This window comes from Amblyomma mixtum, chromosome 8 (genome assembly GCF_055824585.1).
Source record: "Amblyomma mixtum isolate Tamu chromosome 8, ASM5582458v1, whole genome shotgun sequence".
Taxonomy (NCBI): Eukaryota; Metazoa; Arthropoda; class Arachnida; order Ixodida; family Ixodidae; genus Amblyomma; species Amblyomma mixtum.
In genome coordinates this window covers 128,133,642-128,149,560 of record NC_143019.1, presented here as the reverse complement: position 1 = coordinate 128,149,560, position 15,919 = coordinate 128,133,642, and the positions used below count along the sequence as shown (strand labels likewise).

The following is a 15,919-nucleotide window of genomic DNA, read 5'->3' as shown; positions in this document are numbered from 1 at the left end:
CGCAGTAGGCATTGGCCTGTTTCCGTGCGACTCAGGCGGACTAATTGGTTGGTGCGTTGAGCCTCTATTAATTCGATCACTGTATTGTGGGTACCAGTGGCCAGGAGACGTTTCGTGCTAACCGTCCGTGGAAGACGTAAGGCAGAGGTGACAGCCGTGCGTATTAGGATGTCTGCCTGTTGTCTTTGCCGCTGAGTGAGTATGTGGTATGGCTAATGATTAGTGCATTTGTCATATTGAGGGTCTCGCGTTCAGATAGCCCATGATTGCGTGCTGCCACCCGCCTGATAAGTGCAGCGACCTGTTTGGTCTGTCTCTGCAAGAGCGGAAGGGTGGCGGTTGCATCGAGTGTGTTGTTAATTAGAAGGCCGAGAATCTTCACCTGAGGCACAATGGGCACTGGATTCCCGTACATGTGCAGTTCAATCGGGGGGTCACTGGGGAGGGGTTTCAGCTGCAGGAGTTCCGATTTATTTGGAGAGCAACGGAGGCCTGTGTTTGCTAAATGAGTGGTGGTGATGTCTATGGCAGATTGCAGGATATCCTGGGCGGTTCGAAGGGATCCTCCTGTTGTCCAGAGGATTATATCGTCTGCGTATATGGCTGTGTGGAGCCCTGGGACAGCAGCAAGGGCCTTTGCCAGTGGCGCTAGGGCAATGTTAAAGAGTAAAGGTGATAGAACCGCCCCTTGTGGGGTTCCCCGGTTAGGCAGGGGGAAATGCTGGGAGGCAATATCCCCAAGGTGGAGGTCTGCCGTGCGCCCCTGAGGGAAGGCCCGAACATATTGCCATATGAGGGTGCCACACCCCGTGGTGGCTAATGTCGTGAGGATATGGTCATGGCTTATTGTGTCGAAAGCCTTATGGATATCCAGGGCCAGTATGGCTCGCGTAGAGGCTGTACGACGCTTAGTGCAAAAGAGGGACTCTTGAAGCGCGAGAAGTACGTCTTGCGCCGAGATGTTTGGGCGGAAGCCGAATTGAACGTTTGAGAGAAAGCCTGTTGTTTCTAGGAATGGTTGCAGGCGATTGAGAATGACATGCTCGAAGAGCTTGCCGACACAGCTCGTTAAGGAGATGGGGCGCAAATTTTGAAGAGTGAGGGCTTTGCCCGGTTTGGGTATAAATCGCATGCTGGCATGGGTCCACGCTGATGGGAGCGTCCCAGCTTGCCAGTGGTTATTAAAGAGCTCCGTGAGTTCCTTGAGGGAGACATCGTCCAGATTGAGTACTGCCTTGTACGTTATGCCATCTGGCCCCGGCGCCGTAGAGCGGCGAATACTAAAGAGTGCTCGGCGGACTTCGTTTAAGGTGATGTCGGCATCAAGTTCTGGGTTAGGTGGAGGTAGATTGGGTGGATCTGCCGACTGAAGAGATGTGGGTATATAAGTGTCCCGTAGTTGGCCAATTACGTCGGTGCCCTTTTGGAGCTCTAGTTGTATTAGATGTTGTGTGTTTACTTGTGTCTGAGATTTAGTGGCTGTTGGATGCAAGAGAGCGCGTAGGAAGGACCACGTGCGTTTAGTGCTTAATGTACCCTTGAGGTCGTTACAAAAGGTTGCCCAGTTTGCGCGGGCTAGCGTGTTCGCGTATTCTTCTGCCTCGCGAGTGAGAGCGGCTATGCGGAGTCTCAAGTGGCGATTGTGTCGCTGGTGACGCCAGCGCTTGAGAAGTCCCTATCGGGCCTCCCATAGATGAGCCAGATGCGGATCAACCTGCGGTGCCTTAGGGGTATTTTTAATCCTTTTGCTGTTCGCCTGGATGGACTTCACCAGACGGTCTGTCCAGTCAGTGACAGTACAGGGTTCTGTCGAATTAGTTGCTAAATATGAGCGCAATTCATCCCAGTCAGTTAGAAGCTGCGAACGAGGGTTGAAAATCTTGGAATCATAAGATATAATAGTGGAGACTGGAAAGTGGTCACTTCCAAGGCTATCCTGGAGCACTGTGTGAGATTTAACGATTATGTTTGGTGTAGCCCATGTGAGATCGGGTGTGGTGTCGCGGGGGACGCTTGTGCCAATGCGATTGGGTACGGTGGGGTTTGTGATCAGGCTAAGGTTGTAATCAGCCATTGCGGTAGAAATCAGGTTACCTTTGGGGGTATCCGAGTTGTATCCCCAGTGTGTGTGACGTGCATTAAAATCACCCACCACAAGAAGGTTTGAGGAACGGAAGGAGCCCAGGATACCCAGAATAACTCTGCCTTTATCTTTAGGATTGCTGAATATGTTAATAATAGTGAGGCCATATATGTGTCCTGGTGAGCTTAGCTCTATCGCGGTATATTGAGTGCCCTTGCTGTCGGGCGTGTTTGTCGGTGTGCGGTCTAGTACCGGCATTGATGCGAGTGTCAGGATTGCCGTACGTGGTGTAAGGGCTGCCGTGTGATAACCGCGGATATGAATGCGATTTGTTTCCGTCTCTTGCAGAGCGATGACATGGGGGGGATTAGGGGAGTTTGCTATATTTGCGGCTAGTTGGGCTTGTTTTCGGCGTATGCTGCGACAGTTCCATTGCCATATAATTGTTTCTGCTGGTGTGTTGGACTGGTGTCGCCGCCGACGTTTTCGCGTGTTATTGTTCTGCGCCATGTTGCTGGTCTGGATAGAGTGGATGAGGACAGGCAGCGGGTTCAACTGCGCGCTGCTTGCGAGGCAATTCCTGATGCGGTACAAGTTCGAAAAGCTTGTTGATGCCGGCTTCATGGTTTTCCAAGCGTGTGTTAATCGTAGCTTCTATCCTGTCAGCCATGGCCTGTATCAACTGTGCCTGGGCTAGTATGAGCTGTTGCTGCATCGCGCCGAGTTGTTCAGCAACTATAGTATTTATTATGGTAGCCGAGCTTGGGAATCGAACCCCGGTCTCCAGAGTGCGAGTCGAGCACGCTCCGCCATGCCAGCTCAATGGTTTGGAATGAACAAAGGTGCGTCTAGTGAATACGGTGTCTTCGTTCACTCCCATCTTCCTCCCTTCCCGTTACGGCGAGGTTTAGGTGTCCACCGAGATACGAGAGACATTTGCTTTCCTCAAAAACCAATTTACCGACGAGCAAGGCGTATTTGTCCGTGTTTCAGATTCGTCCAAATTGTCGTGACGTCACCGCGCGCGAATTTTGACGGGTGTCCACCGAAATATGGTTTGGTTTGGTTTATGGGGTTTAACGTCCCAAAGCGACTAAGGCTATGAGAGACGCCGTAGTGGAGGGCTCCGGAAGTTTCGACCACCTGGGGTTCTTTAACGTGCACTGACATCGCACAGTACACGGGCCTCTAGAATTTCTCCTCCAAAGAAATTCTAGCCGCCGCGGCCGGGATCGAACCCGCGTCTTTTGGGTCAGCAGCCGAGCACCATAACCGCTGAGCCACCGCGGCGGCCCGAAATATGTGAGGCAATTACTGCGCAACTTCCTTTCCTCAAATACAATTTTCGACTAGTGTCTACTTAGATAAGTGAGACAGTTACTGCGTAATTTCCTTTCCTCAATTTTCATTTTCTACATTCTGGCCCCTCTTTCTTCTTTCACTCACACTTCCTCCCTTCCTGTACCGTGCGGCTCAGGTGTCCACCGAGATGATACAGAATTACAGCCCCATTTCCTTTCCTGAAAAAACGTTGCGTTCAAAGGGCAACGCATCGCGCCGAACTGGCAGTAGCGTTCCTTCGACTCCGTGGCAGCGCTACAACACGCTGTCTCGTTCCACTCCTAAAGGCGACGCTTAAGCGTCATTAATTGGTAGTTAATTAATGCACCAACAAAATACGCAGTGAACTATCGCGTAGCAGAATGCAGCACTCAGGCTTTCGCCTTTCACCACTTTAGCCGCTTAAGTTCCTCGTAATTTTTTCTATGAAGTTTGATTTGTAGGAGAAAGCTTTGTGAGACAATGCCTTAATCATGCTACGTGGCGATTTGAATTTGGCGGTTTTGAGGTTGCGTGTAGACTCGCTTTATAGCCACGACTATTGGTGTGAACTCGAAAATTTGGGGTTAAATTTTATGCATACTACCTATTTTTATTGAGTAGAAGCCTGGCGGATTTCGAGTTAATTTCTGGCACTGCTTGAGGAGTGGCGCTAAGTTGAGTGGTTGGTTTCGACTAGCGCGAAATGACCAGCGCGTCTCTCCGAGGTTGCACAGCTGCTGAGTCCGAGGAAGTAGCCGTTGCTCTAGCGTTGGCGGAGGGCTATAGAATCGGGCGGTCACTAACAATACTTACGGACTCTCAAACACCCTGCCGAAATTACATGAATGGCAGGATAGGTCGTCACGCGCTCGGTATACTCCTCGCAGCGAGTGACAGAATTAAAAACCGGGAAGAACAAAACGACAAGATCCGACACAAAATTGTGTGGGTACCGGGGCACACGGGGGTGGCAGGGAACCGAGAGGCCGACAGGATAGCTCGAGGATACATTACTTTCCGAGCTTCCGACGAGACCGCGCAACTCGCGCCAGCACCCAGGGAATACTCGGCCATACTACAAAACTATAGAGGCAGAAGAATGCGATATCCCCCACCGCACAAATCTCTCAGCAGAGAGGAAGCTGTCACTTGGAGACAATTACAAACAGGCTCTTTCCCAAACCTACATATACTAAACAAAATGCACCCTACGATATACACGAACAAATGTCCCTGGTGCGACGAAAAACCTACACTATACCACATCACATGGGCCTGCCAAAACATAGACGTGGTCCCCAAAATACAAAACCCGAGTGCGGAGCAGTGGGAGACTCTGCTGTCCAGCGACCGCTGCGAAGACCAACAAGGTCTGGTACAGCGAGCTCAACGGGCGGCAGTGGCCAGCGGAGCCCTGGACTGAGGGCAACCGACCACTGATTAGAGGCGGACGACTTCGACAGAGAAGGCTCCTGGGGGTAGAACCAAGACGTCTCTGAAGATGCCCCCAAACCGCAGGAAAAACCATTAGTGTAAATAAAGTTTTCCCTTCCTTCCTTCCACTGGGCGAGGTTTTGGACTGTGTTTTGTGCTCTTAAGTATCTAAAATCCTGTTTCCGCGGCCCTCCTGGGCCGCTTATGCCGCTCCTACGGAGCCCTGCATCCTGCGTCCGTTCACGGGCATGGCCGGAAGCAGAATCACCACTGAGCTATATTGGCCGCTGTAATGAGCATCATCCTTTCAAGAGAAATGGCATGAATTTGTTCCTCACCGCTAAAACAAAAGCAGGCAGGCCTTCAATGAGGTTCGAACTCACGACCGCTGGTTTACGAGACCAGCGCTCTACCACTGAGCTATAGCGGCTTTTTTTTTCTTTATTACCGACTTGGCCGGAAAAACGAAACACAAAAATACAATGACATGACAATAAAAGCACTGGTCAGTTTCTAGCTAGTGCACGATGATAAAATGGGTTAAATGATTTTAGTTGGTCGAGGACAAGCAGCCACTCAGGTTGAGGAGCTTGCTGTGCATGCAAAGCAACATTAGCAGGTCGCAAGGCACTTCACCTGCTTCTGCACATTATAGGAAGCGTATTCCAAAAGGCGTCAAAGGTAACTCTTTTTTCTGGGAGCGTTTCAAGACATTCCAAAGAAAAACAGCTTCATGACAGTCAACACAGATATGTTCTATAGTTCCCACTTTTTTGCAAAGAAGACATTCTACTGACTAAGGTACAAAAAGGCCTTTACTCTGCAACCATGGCTTCACTGGGAGGGTTCCAGTATGCAACTGAAAAAAAAAGAAGGAACGCACTACAGGCTTCACCGGCATTCCTTTGAATCTTTTAAGCACCTCTCGTTCAGGACCCAAAAGATATGCACTGCGAAAACCAGGCACTGGCAGAAACAAATCAAGCAGGTCCTTGTACATACTTTTCCTTTTTACAATGGCTAGATGCTCATCGGAAAATTCTGACCTCTGAATACCGACTGCTCAAACTTCTTCCAAGAAAGCACTTAACCCACTACGACTTGCAGACATGGACGACACACCATAATCAGGCAGTGATTCTGACAATCGCACTTGTATAACAGTTCACAGAAAATCATTATCTTGACGCAAGAAAAAGAATCTAGTCACTATCTGTCTCAGAGATAATTTGATATCCCTAGCCTACCGTTCCGCACCTTGTGGAACAGATTGCATCGGCTGGTACGTTCCCATGTTCACGAGCAAAGAAACGTTGCAAACACTCTGTGCAACCTTTGCACTGAAGTCCTTGGCAAAGTTAACGCTTGCAGAACATAAAAAATCCTCGCTATTAAAAACATGTTGCACACCGTAGCTCTTCCAAGCATGTAAATGTTGTGACCGCCCCATTTGGTTGTCTGAGCTTTGACTCGTTCGGTTTCGTGGACCCAATATTCCTTGCTTTCTCTGTAGTTGGTTAGCGGCACGCCAAGGTACGTTCCTGGCGTGTCTACCCACTTCATTCGACAGAATACCTCTGGCATGGCCTGCCAGTTTCTATGCGAAAAACCAAAACATTTCTGCCAGCTTATCGCACAGCCACTTGCATCAGAAAAATTTACGGCTTCTCTCACCACTTCATGCACGCTTTCCTAGTCTCTGCAGAACAGTGCTATATCATCTGCATATCCAATACCTTCACTTCGTTATCACAAAACGTGTAACCTCGAATGTTTTGCCTAGTTAACAGCCTTAAACAAAAGGGCTCCAGGTAAAGTGAAAAAAGCAGTGGAGAAAGAGGGCAACCCTGCCTCACTGGCGACAAGACAGGAATACTATTACTCAGGCGCTTATTAAATATCAACCTTGATGTACAGCCATTATACACCATTTTCACGCCATCAGTGATGATAGATCCAACATTCACATGTTCCAAAAGCGTGAACAAAATTTCATGCACAATTTATCAAACGCCTTATGCAGGTCTAGTTGCATCATGGCGACATGACCCTCCGTGGCATCACAACTTTCAAGGACACTCCTAGCTACGTGCACATTAGTAAAAATGGTTCTGTATTTTATGCCACAGGTCTGATGTGGGACAACTAGAGTTTTAATTACTGTTTGGAGTCGTCCGGCTGGCACTTTCATATACATTCTGTAGTCTACGTTAGTTACTTATTGGGCGGTAACGCTCAACTGACTGCAACCTAATCGGGTATTCGATTTTGGGATGAACACCACGTGGGAGGATCAAAATGACGGCGGAGTTAACGTTCTTTCGTAACACTCGCTTAATACGCGTTGCAATGCTATTGCCATTTCTACGTTCAAAGCCTTGTAAAGTGCGGCACCGAGGCCGTCCGGGCCAGGCGACTTGTTTAAGCTCAGCTACTGTATTGGAGCTTCGATTTCTGCTGCCGTTATAGGCTCCTCAAGCACCTGCGCAACGTCATCCTCGACTCTTGGCATTAGCGACAGGAATGCAGTTTTGTAATGTTCAACATCAGGCGTTCTAAGGCTTAACAAGTTTCGGTAATATTCCAGAAATGCCCTTTCAATCATCTCAGATTCGGAAGTTACGTCATTGCGATAACAAATTTCCTTCATCTCTTTCGAAACTGCATGCTGTTTTTCGTCGCTAAGCACCCTTTTTGTGGGCGTCTCCCCAAGCCAAAATCTTTCGCTGCGCGCCCTTATCACAGCACCTCGATATTACGTTTCATCTACAAGTTCAAACTTCGTTTTGGTCTCTTTTATTTATTCTCTGTACAACCCCTGCGTGACGCCTTCCATGCTGAGCATGAAATCAAGCTCGGTACGAAGTTCCTTTTCGTGCTGTTTTTCTTTACGCTTTAAAACACATGCTGTTTCTATAGCAGCCACTTTCACGTCGCATTTAAATTGTTCCCATGTTTGTATAAAGTCTGACTCTTTTTCTAACAACCTGAGTATTTTAGTTTCTTGCTAAACTCCTCATCCTGCAACACTGCACACAACAGTGCACACTCTCGCGGAAGTAAATTCGTGCAGGCCTCGCATCCGGTTCACAGTGGTATCCACCCATTCGTGAGCGACAAATAGCGTGGAGGCCCAACAGCAGTATTGCATCATAAGGCACTCCCTCTTCATTCTGTAGAGGGAGATACCGTATTCCATACGTGTCTAGAGGCAAGTCTTCAGCGTTCTTTGCAAGACGTCCCAGAAGTAGATGCCTTCCCAGCAGTGCAAGAATACATGATCGATTGTCTCTGGCTTCTTACATATCAGACAATCTGAACCCCAAGGAAGAAACATTCCCTTTTTCTCCATAAATGCTTTCACGGCCTGTGTTTCTGTGTGTAATCTGAAAAAGAAGCTTTTGGCTGCTGCTGGTACCTGCATTTTCTTCACCCTCTTCAACACATTACCGCCCTGGCCTCCACGGTATGTGGCCCTGTACAATGGTTAAGGCAGAACAACATCTCGTAAATCCCGATAGAGTGTTTTCTTTTTTACAGTAGAGAGGTACTGCTGCGAAAAACGAGCAGCTAAAAATCTAACACTCATAATCACTTCTCTGGTGTAGCCAAATATACGACCTTGAATGTTATCTGTTCCAACAATCCATTCCGGTATTGCATGGCCCAGCCTTACTTGACAGATTGTGCGCAAGAACGGGTCACTCGCGTCTCGAAAGAATAAAATTCTGCTGACGATTTGGCGCAAAAACAGATGGCCCAGCCCTAGTCCTCCGTCTTTTACACTTCTGAACAAATTTGTCCGGCTGCATCGTTCCCAGCTCGAGGCCCAGACAAACACTGCAAAGATGCGGGGCAGTTTCTGCACGTTAACTCGCGAACAGTGCAGTACCTGCATCACGTACCACAACTTGCTGATGAAGAATAAGTTGCACACTGTAGCTCTGGCAAATGCAGATAACATAGCCCTTTCCACTTGTCAGTTTTTGCACGGGTGTCTCTGCCTTTTCCAATGCGGTTCGCTATCTCGATAACATTCCAGTGGGACACCTAAATACTTCACTGAGGTCGTCACCCAGGACACATTCGCAAAGTTAACAGGAGTGGTTGGCCACTCACCATGCCAGAAGCCAATACATTTGGCCCAGTTTACTCGACTTCCTGTTGATTGACTAAATTGCCGAACATAATCAATGGCCTTCCTTATGCTCTCATAATCAGCAGTGAAAACAGCTACGTCATCCGCATAAGGCAGCAACTTAATTTCTGTCGCTTGTAACTTAAAACCTTGAATACCGTCATTCTGTATTATGCTCAAACACAGGGATTCTATGTATACACCAAACAAAAGAGGGCTAAGGGGGCAGCCTTGGCGCACCGAACGCTTCACGCTTATGGGACCCCCAAACTCTTGTTTACTATTAGTCTCGTTTTGCAGTTTCGGCACGCCATGGCCACTCCCTTCCTTATGACTGACCCGACATTCACGTGATTCAAAATTAAAACCAAAATTAAAACCAAATGTGTCACGCAATCAAACGCTTTTTCCAGGTCTAACTGAAGGATAGCAACAGGACTGTTCGTAATATGACAACACTCAAGAACACATCTTGCTTTATGAATATTAGACACAATAGAACGACCTTTGATGCCGCACGTCTGATGAGAACCAACTATCACATTCATTACTCTTTGTAACCGCCTTGCTAGCACCTTCATGAATATTTTGTAGTCCACGTTCGTAAGTGAAATCGGCCTGTAGGCTGTAACATGCTTTAACTTTTCACTATCTTCCGTTTTCGGAATTAGGACAGTGTAAGATACGCCAAAGGAAGGAGGTAGTGCTTTTAATTCATATGCGTCATTAAAGAGTACCGTTAACAAATGGGAAATGTCCTCCTTAAAGGCTTTATAGAAAGCCGCACTTAAACCCTCTGGTCCAGGCGACTTACCCGAGTTTAAATTTTCTATTGCTGTTTGCACTTCAGATTCAGTAATTGGTGCCTCTAATCTCTGTTTCTGTTCGTCATCTAATCTTGGCATCGCTCCTAGAAACCTTCCCTTGAATGTGTCGATGTCTACGTCGTGTTTTGCGAAAAGCGCCTGATAGAATTCAGCAAAAGCTTGCTTTATATGCGTTTCGTCATCTGCTACGACACCTCCCCATTCAATTTTATCAATCCTATCGCGCTCAGCCCGTGCTTTTTCCATGCTCAATGCTCGTTTTGTTGGTGTTTCACCGAAAACCGCCTCTTCGGCTCTCGCACGCACCAGCGCACCGCGATAACGCTCTTGTTCCATAACTTCAAGCTTTTGTTTAATTTTCTTTACGTCATCAATCCACTTACCAGGAGCTTTACTCTCCTGCTCAATTAGTTTCCGCAGCAGTTCTCTTAAATCCTTTTCCTTTATTTTTTCCTCTTTTTTCAAGCAGCTAGCCTTTTCAATTGCGCATATTTTATTTGCTGCTTACATAGTTCCCACTGCTCCCATAACTTTTGTCTTGAATTTGGCTCTACTTTGCCAATTTCTTCTTTTATATTGTCACAAAAACGTTCACACTTTAACAGCTTATCACTAAATTTCCACAAGTCCCAATTAAAAGCATTGTCCCGTTTTGCTGTTCCTATCCTACAGTGTACCAAACAGTGGTCCGAGGACACAGGTTCAACCTTGTAATTGTTGCATTTTGGCAGCAGGTCTACCGCCATATAAATACGGTCTAGACGTGCGTGACTCGTCCGCTGAAAGTGCTTGAATTGCACATCCCGCTCACCCTCTAAACAGTCAGCCACATCTTCAATATTCCATTTTTCCACTAACTCGGACAGTCTTTCGGTACTTACGTCTCTGAATATTCTATCACTTGTTTTGTCACGCGCAGCCAAGACACAGTTGAAATCACCTATGACGATCATTTGCCTTTCGACAGTGAAGTACTCCTCAACTTTTCCAAAAAAGGCTGCCCTCTCGTCAACTTTGTTAGGTGCGTAAAGGCAGATTATTGTCCACTCCACATTCATGTAAGCATAATCAAGCACAATAAATCGTCCATGAGAACATGTTCCATAAGCCTGAACAACCAGGCCCGGCAGCTTTTTGACGAAGAGCACACACCCAGCCGACTTTCCAACTGCATGAGCCACTACTGCGTAATACCTACACGTGAAACGCTGTACCATGCTCCCGGTCTCTTCCTCCCCGTCTACTTTAGTTTCTTGTACCGCCAACAGGTCAATGTCATAGTCTGTTGTAAGTCGATATACTTGACTCTGTTTTCTTTTCCCCGCCAACCCCCTTGCATTAAGTGTGGCTATTTTCAAACAACATAGCGGAGCCATTTCGACAAAAAGGTGTAGAGACCGAGAGCATGGCGCTTACCTCTCACGTCCAGCGTATCGCTAGACGCTTTGTGTGACGCTAGGGTCCTCAGGTCGGTCGCCGTGGCCTTGCCGCAAAGGTGAACTTGCGGCGACTCGTCTTTCAGATGAAACGTTGGGGCGCGGCTTGAATGCAGGCCTCCGGGCCTGCGCAGCTTTCGTTGGAGGCTCCTCTGCAGTGGTGGTAGTATCGTTGGTCCCTTCGTTGAGAGTCAGATTGTGAGGGCGCTTGACGGGAACTCTAACGGTCGCCATGCGGCTGTCGCCGTCATCCCTGCCCTCGTCGCTGCACATAGGTTCGGGCACCTCGGTTTTTGAAGCACCTGATTATCCGCCGTCCCCTGCCGTTTCGGTCGCCGCGGCGCCTGGAAGTTCAGGCTCCTTCCCTTGGTCGCTGGGCGTCTCGGTGTCCTCCGCGGAAGCAGGTGAGGAGACGGTGGCTGCTGCTACCTTCTCCGCTCCCCCTGCCCCCTTAGCCGCCTCCTCAGCTTCAGCGGCATCCATTTGCAGTTCCGCCTTTTCGTCCTCCAACGCAGCTCCCGTGGCCGATGCGTAGGTGCGAATGCAATCAGCCTCACCATGACCGAATCGCTTACATTTCTGACAGCGAGGAATTTTGCATTCCCGCCGTACGTGTCCAGTGCCGCGACAGCGCAGACATTGCATTGGCCTACCAGGCACAACCACAAGCGCAAGCTCTCCAGCCACCCTCAGCTGATGAGGAATGTCTTCGACTGTTACGCCTGGCTTCATCTTCAATAAAACAGTCCTTGTAGTAGAGGCCTTTTCAGTCATTCCTTGAACTCGCCACCGTTCGCGGGTAACTGCGGTGATCTTTCCGAACGCTGCATATGCCGTTCTGATGTCCTCATCATCGACGCCGGGCAGCATCCAATGCAGCCGTAGTTTGACGTGCTGGTCCTCAGGGTCTATCATCATGCACCGGCCCCCTTTCACTTGCATTTCCTTCACGGCGAGCAGCCGCTTGGTTGCCTCGGGAGTGCTGAGGATCACCGCCCATACGTGGTTAACCTGGTACGCCCCCACCGCTTTCACGTCAGGGAGAGTTCCGTTCTTGACCAGGGCATCGCGGAAGTCTTCGGCTTTGAAAGGCCGCCGTCGCACATCGCCATGAAGAAAAACAGAGTTTAACACCACCCGTCCGGTAGGCAAAGTTGGCAAAAGAACCTGATACTCGTTATCAGCAGTTTCAGCAATCCTGTTTCCGCGGCCGGCACGGGCCGCAATCGCTGCTCCAGTGGAGCTCATTCTACAAGCGTCCGTCACGCTCGGTGGCCGGAAGTAGAATGCGCTCTACCACTGAGCTATAGCGGCCACAGTTCAGGGCCGATCCATTCTATGACAAAGTTATAATCTTCCTCTGGGCCAAAACAAAAGCGAAACCGCCAGTGAGGTTCGAACTCACGACCACTGGTTTACAAGACCGGCGCTCTACCACTGAGCTATAGCGGCTTTTTTTTTCTTTATTGCCGGGCTTCGACATTACAAAACAGAACATAATAATATGTACATACAGTATACACAGTTAGTCAGGATTCCAAAGAGTGGGCCTGACTTAGGCTAAAATTCTCTTAAAGTTACGAGGGGTTCCAGCCTTGGTAACCACTCAGGAACCTCCACTATTAGCTTTTGTTCTTCCAGAAACTTGTGCATACTTTCTCTAAAATACATACGGGCTGGCCGTGCGTCAGGGTCACAATGATACCCTGCCATGCGGGAGCGCCATATACTGTGGAGGCCCACCAGCATGACTAAGTCTAACGGTACCCCATCCTCGTTCTTGGTTGGCAAAAACCTTATTCCGTATGAGTGGATTGGAAGCTGTTTCTTTAAAGTCCTCTGCAGCACGTCCCAGAAATAGACCCCTTCCCAACAGTGCAAAAAGACGTGAGCAATTGTCTCCGGCTGTTTGCATATGAGACAGTGCGACCCCCAAGGAAGCAATATCTGTTTTGCCTCAAGAAAAGTTTTCACAGGTAAAGTTCCAGAGTGCAACTTAAAGAAGAAACTCTTGACTCCCGGTGGTACCTTCATTTTCTTTACTCTTTTTAATACGTTGTAGCCCGGCCCTCCACAGTACATGGCCCTGTACAAGGGCACCGGAAAGAGGATGTCACACAAATCCTTGTACAAATCTTTCCGGCTCACATCACTCAAATATTGTTTTGAAAATCTAGCATTAAAAAATCGGACGCTGGCGACTATCTCCTTGAAAAACCCAAACATGCCACCCGTCATACACTCAGTTGAAATCACAGTCTGGCAAAGCCCTACCGAGCCTTGCTTGGCACACTGTGCGCAGAAAAGGATCATTAACATCGCGCAAAAACAAGAATCTATTGACCAATTGCTTCGCAAATAAATGTCCAAGCCCGAGTCCTCCATCCCTCACTCTTCTGAACAAATTGGTTCGCGTACACCTCTCCCATTTCGAGGCCCACACAAAAACAGCAAAAATACGATGAAACTTTTGTACATTAATTCGCGAACAATGCATCACTTGCATCACATACCACAGTTTGCTGATGAAAAACAGATTGCACACTGTGGCTCTCGCAAATATAGATAAATAGGACGCTTTCCACTTTTCAGCCTTATCGCGTGTTTCTTGCACCTGCCGTGTCCAATACGGTTCGCTGTCGCGGTAATTTTCCAGCGGGACACCCAAGTATTTCACAGGGGTCGTGTGCCAGGTCACGTTAGCGAAATTCTTTGGGGTCACTGGCCACTTTCCATGCCAGAACCCCACACACTTCCCCCAGTTAACCCTGCTCCCCGTCACAGTGCTGAAACGCTTGACCCCGTCGACCGCGTTACGAATGCTATCGTGACTCACGCCAAAAACAGCAACATCATCTGCATATGCTAGGATCTTGACTTCAGCCGTCTGTAGTCGAAATCCTTGAACAGCATTCACTGAGCTATAGCGGCTACAGTTCACGGCTGATTCATTCTGAGATAGAAAGTTATAATCTTCCTCTGGCCGAAAACAAAAGTGAAGCCGCCAATGAGGTTCGAACTCACGACCGCTGGTTTACGAGACCAGCGCTCTACCACAGTTCAGGGCCGATTCATTCTGTGGCACAAACTTATAATCTTCCTCTGGGCGAAAACAAAAGTGTAGCCGCCAGTGAGGTTCGAACTCACGACCGTTGGTTTACATGACCAGCGCTCTACCACTGAGCTATAGCGGCCACAGTTCACCGCTGATTCATTCTATGACAGAAAGTTATAATCTTCATTTGGGCCAAAACGAAAGCGAAGCCGCCAGTGAGGTTCGAACTCACGACCGCTGGTTTACGAGACCAGCGCTCTACCACTGAGCTATTCTTTTTTTTTCTTTATTTCCTGGCTTTGGAAAACAACTCTTCACGAAAAAAACAACAGACAAATCACAAAAGCAATAGTACAAGACAATGAACACACTGAAAGTCATACTCAGCCAGCGTCAGGCTGGCTTCGTCACATTAAAACTTCCGCAAAGACAACAAAGGCGGCTCTACCCTTGAGAGCCAGTCGGGAGGTTCCGCAACCGCTTTTTGTATAGCGACAAACCAATCCATAGACTCTCGGAAATAAATTCAGGCAGGGCGTGCTTCCCTGTCACAGTGATAGCCTGCCATTCTGGAGCGCCAGATACAGTGGAGACCCAGGAGCATAATTAAATCAAATGGAACCCTGTCGTCATTATCAATGCTTAAATATCGAATGCCATGCGAATCTAGGGGGAAGTCTTTCTTCATAGTCCGTTGCAAAACATCCCAAAAATAAACCCCTTCCCAAGAATGTAAAAAAACATGGTCAATTGTTTCCGGCTGCTTACAGATTGAACAATGCGAACCCCAAGGTAAAAATAAATCCTTTCCCTCAAAAAAATGTCTTTACTGGCAACGTTCCGGTGTGTAATTTAAAGAAAAAGGTCTTAGCTCCTGGCGGCACCTGCATTTGCTTTACTCTCTTTAAGACGTCTGAGCCTGGGCCTCCACTGTATAAGGCTCTATACAAAGGTTGTGGCAAAACAGAGTCACATAAATCGTGGTACAGCTTTTTCCGTTTTACACTGGACAAATATTCATTAGAAAAACGCACTGAAAGAATTCTAACACTTGCGACGACCTCTCTGTAATAGCCGAAAATACCACACGTAACTTCTTCGGTGGAGACAACAAACTCCAGCAGTAGGCGCCGCAGCCTAACTTGGCAGACAGTGCGCAATAAAGGGTCAGAAACGTTGTGAAAAAACAAAAACCCGTTGACCACTTGCCGCAGAAAGAGGTGTCCAAGTCCCAAGCCGCCGTCTTTTACCCGACGGAATAAATTTGTTCTGCTGCAGCATTCCTATTCTGCAGCCCAAACAAAGACAGCGAAAATCCTGTGGAGCTTCTGTATGTTTACACGCGAACAATGCAAAACTTGCATAACAAACCAAAGTTTACTGATATAAAAAAGGTTACATACAGTACCCCTGGCGAAAATCGATAAGTTGGCACCTTTCCACTTCTCCGCTTTCTCCCGTAGCGCTTTCGTCTGCTCTTGCCAATATTGCTCGCTTTGGCGGTAACCATCAAGCTCGACGCCTAAGTACTTGGTTGGGGTTTTCGCCCACGTCACATTTGCAAAGTGGTCAGGCTTCGATGGCCACCGTCCATGCCAGAACCCAAGGCACTTGGCCCAGTTC

The 15,919-nt window shown here is 48.2% G+C and overlaps 2 non-coding genes and 1 pseudogene across 2 annotated transcripts; all 3 read right to left on the bottom strand.

Moving 5' to 3' along the window:
• Window positions 1-11,241: 11,241 nt before the first annotated feature.
• LOC149334296 (uncharacterized) lies at window positions 11,242-12,159 on the bottom strand (annotated as a pseudogene).
• Window positions 12,160-12,621: 462 nt separating this feature from the next.
• On the bottom strand, window positions 12,622-12,693 carry TRNAT-UGU (transfer RNA threonine (anticodon UGU)). The gene has a single exon. It is a non-coding gene; the product is annotated as a tRNA-Thr (tRNA).
• A 1,670-nt stretch (window positions 12,694-14,363) lies between these two features.
• Window positions 14,364-14,435, bottom strand: TRNAT-UGU (transfer RNA threonine (anticodon UGU)). The gene has a single exon. It is a non-coding gene; the product is annotated as a tRNA-Thr (tRNA).
• Between the last annotated feature and the right edge of the window lie 1,484 nt (window positions 14,436-15,919).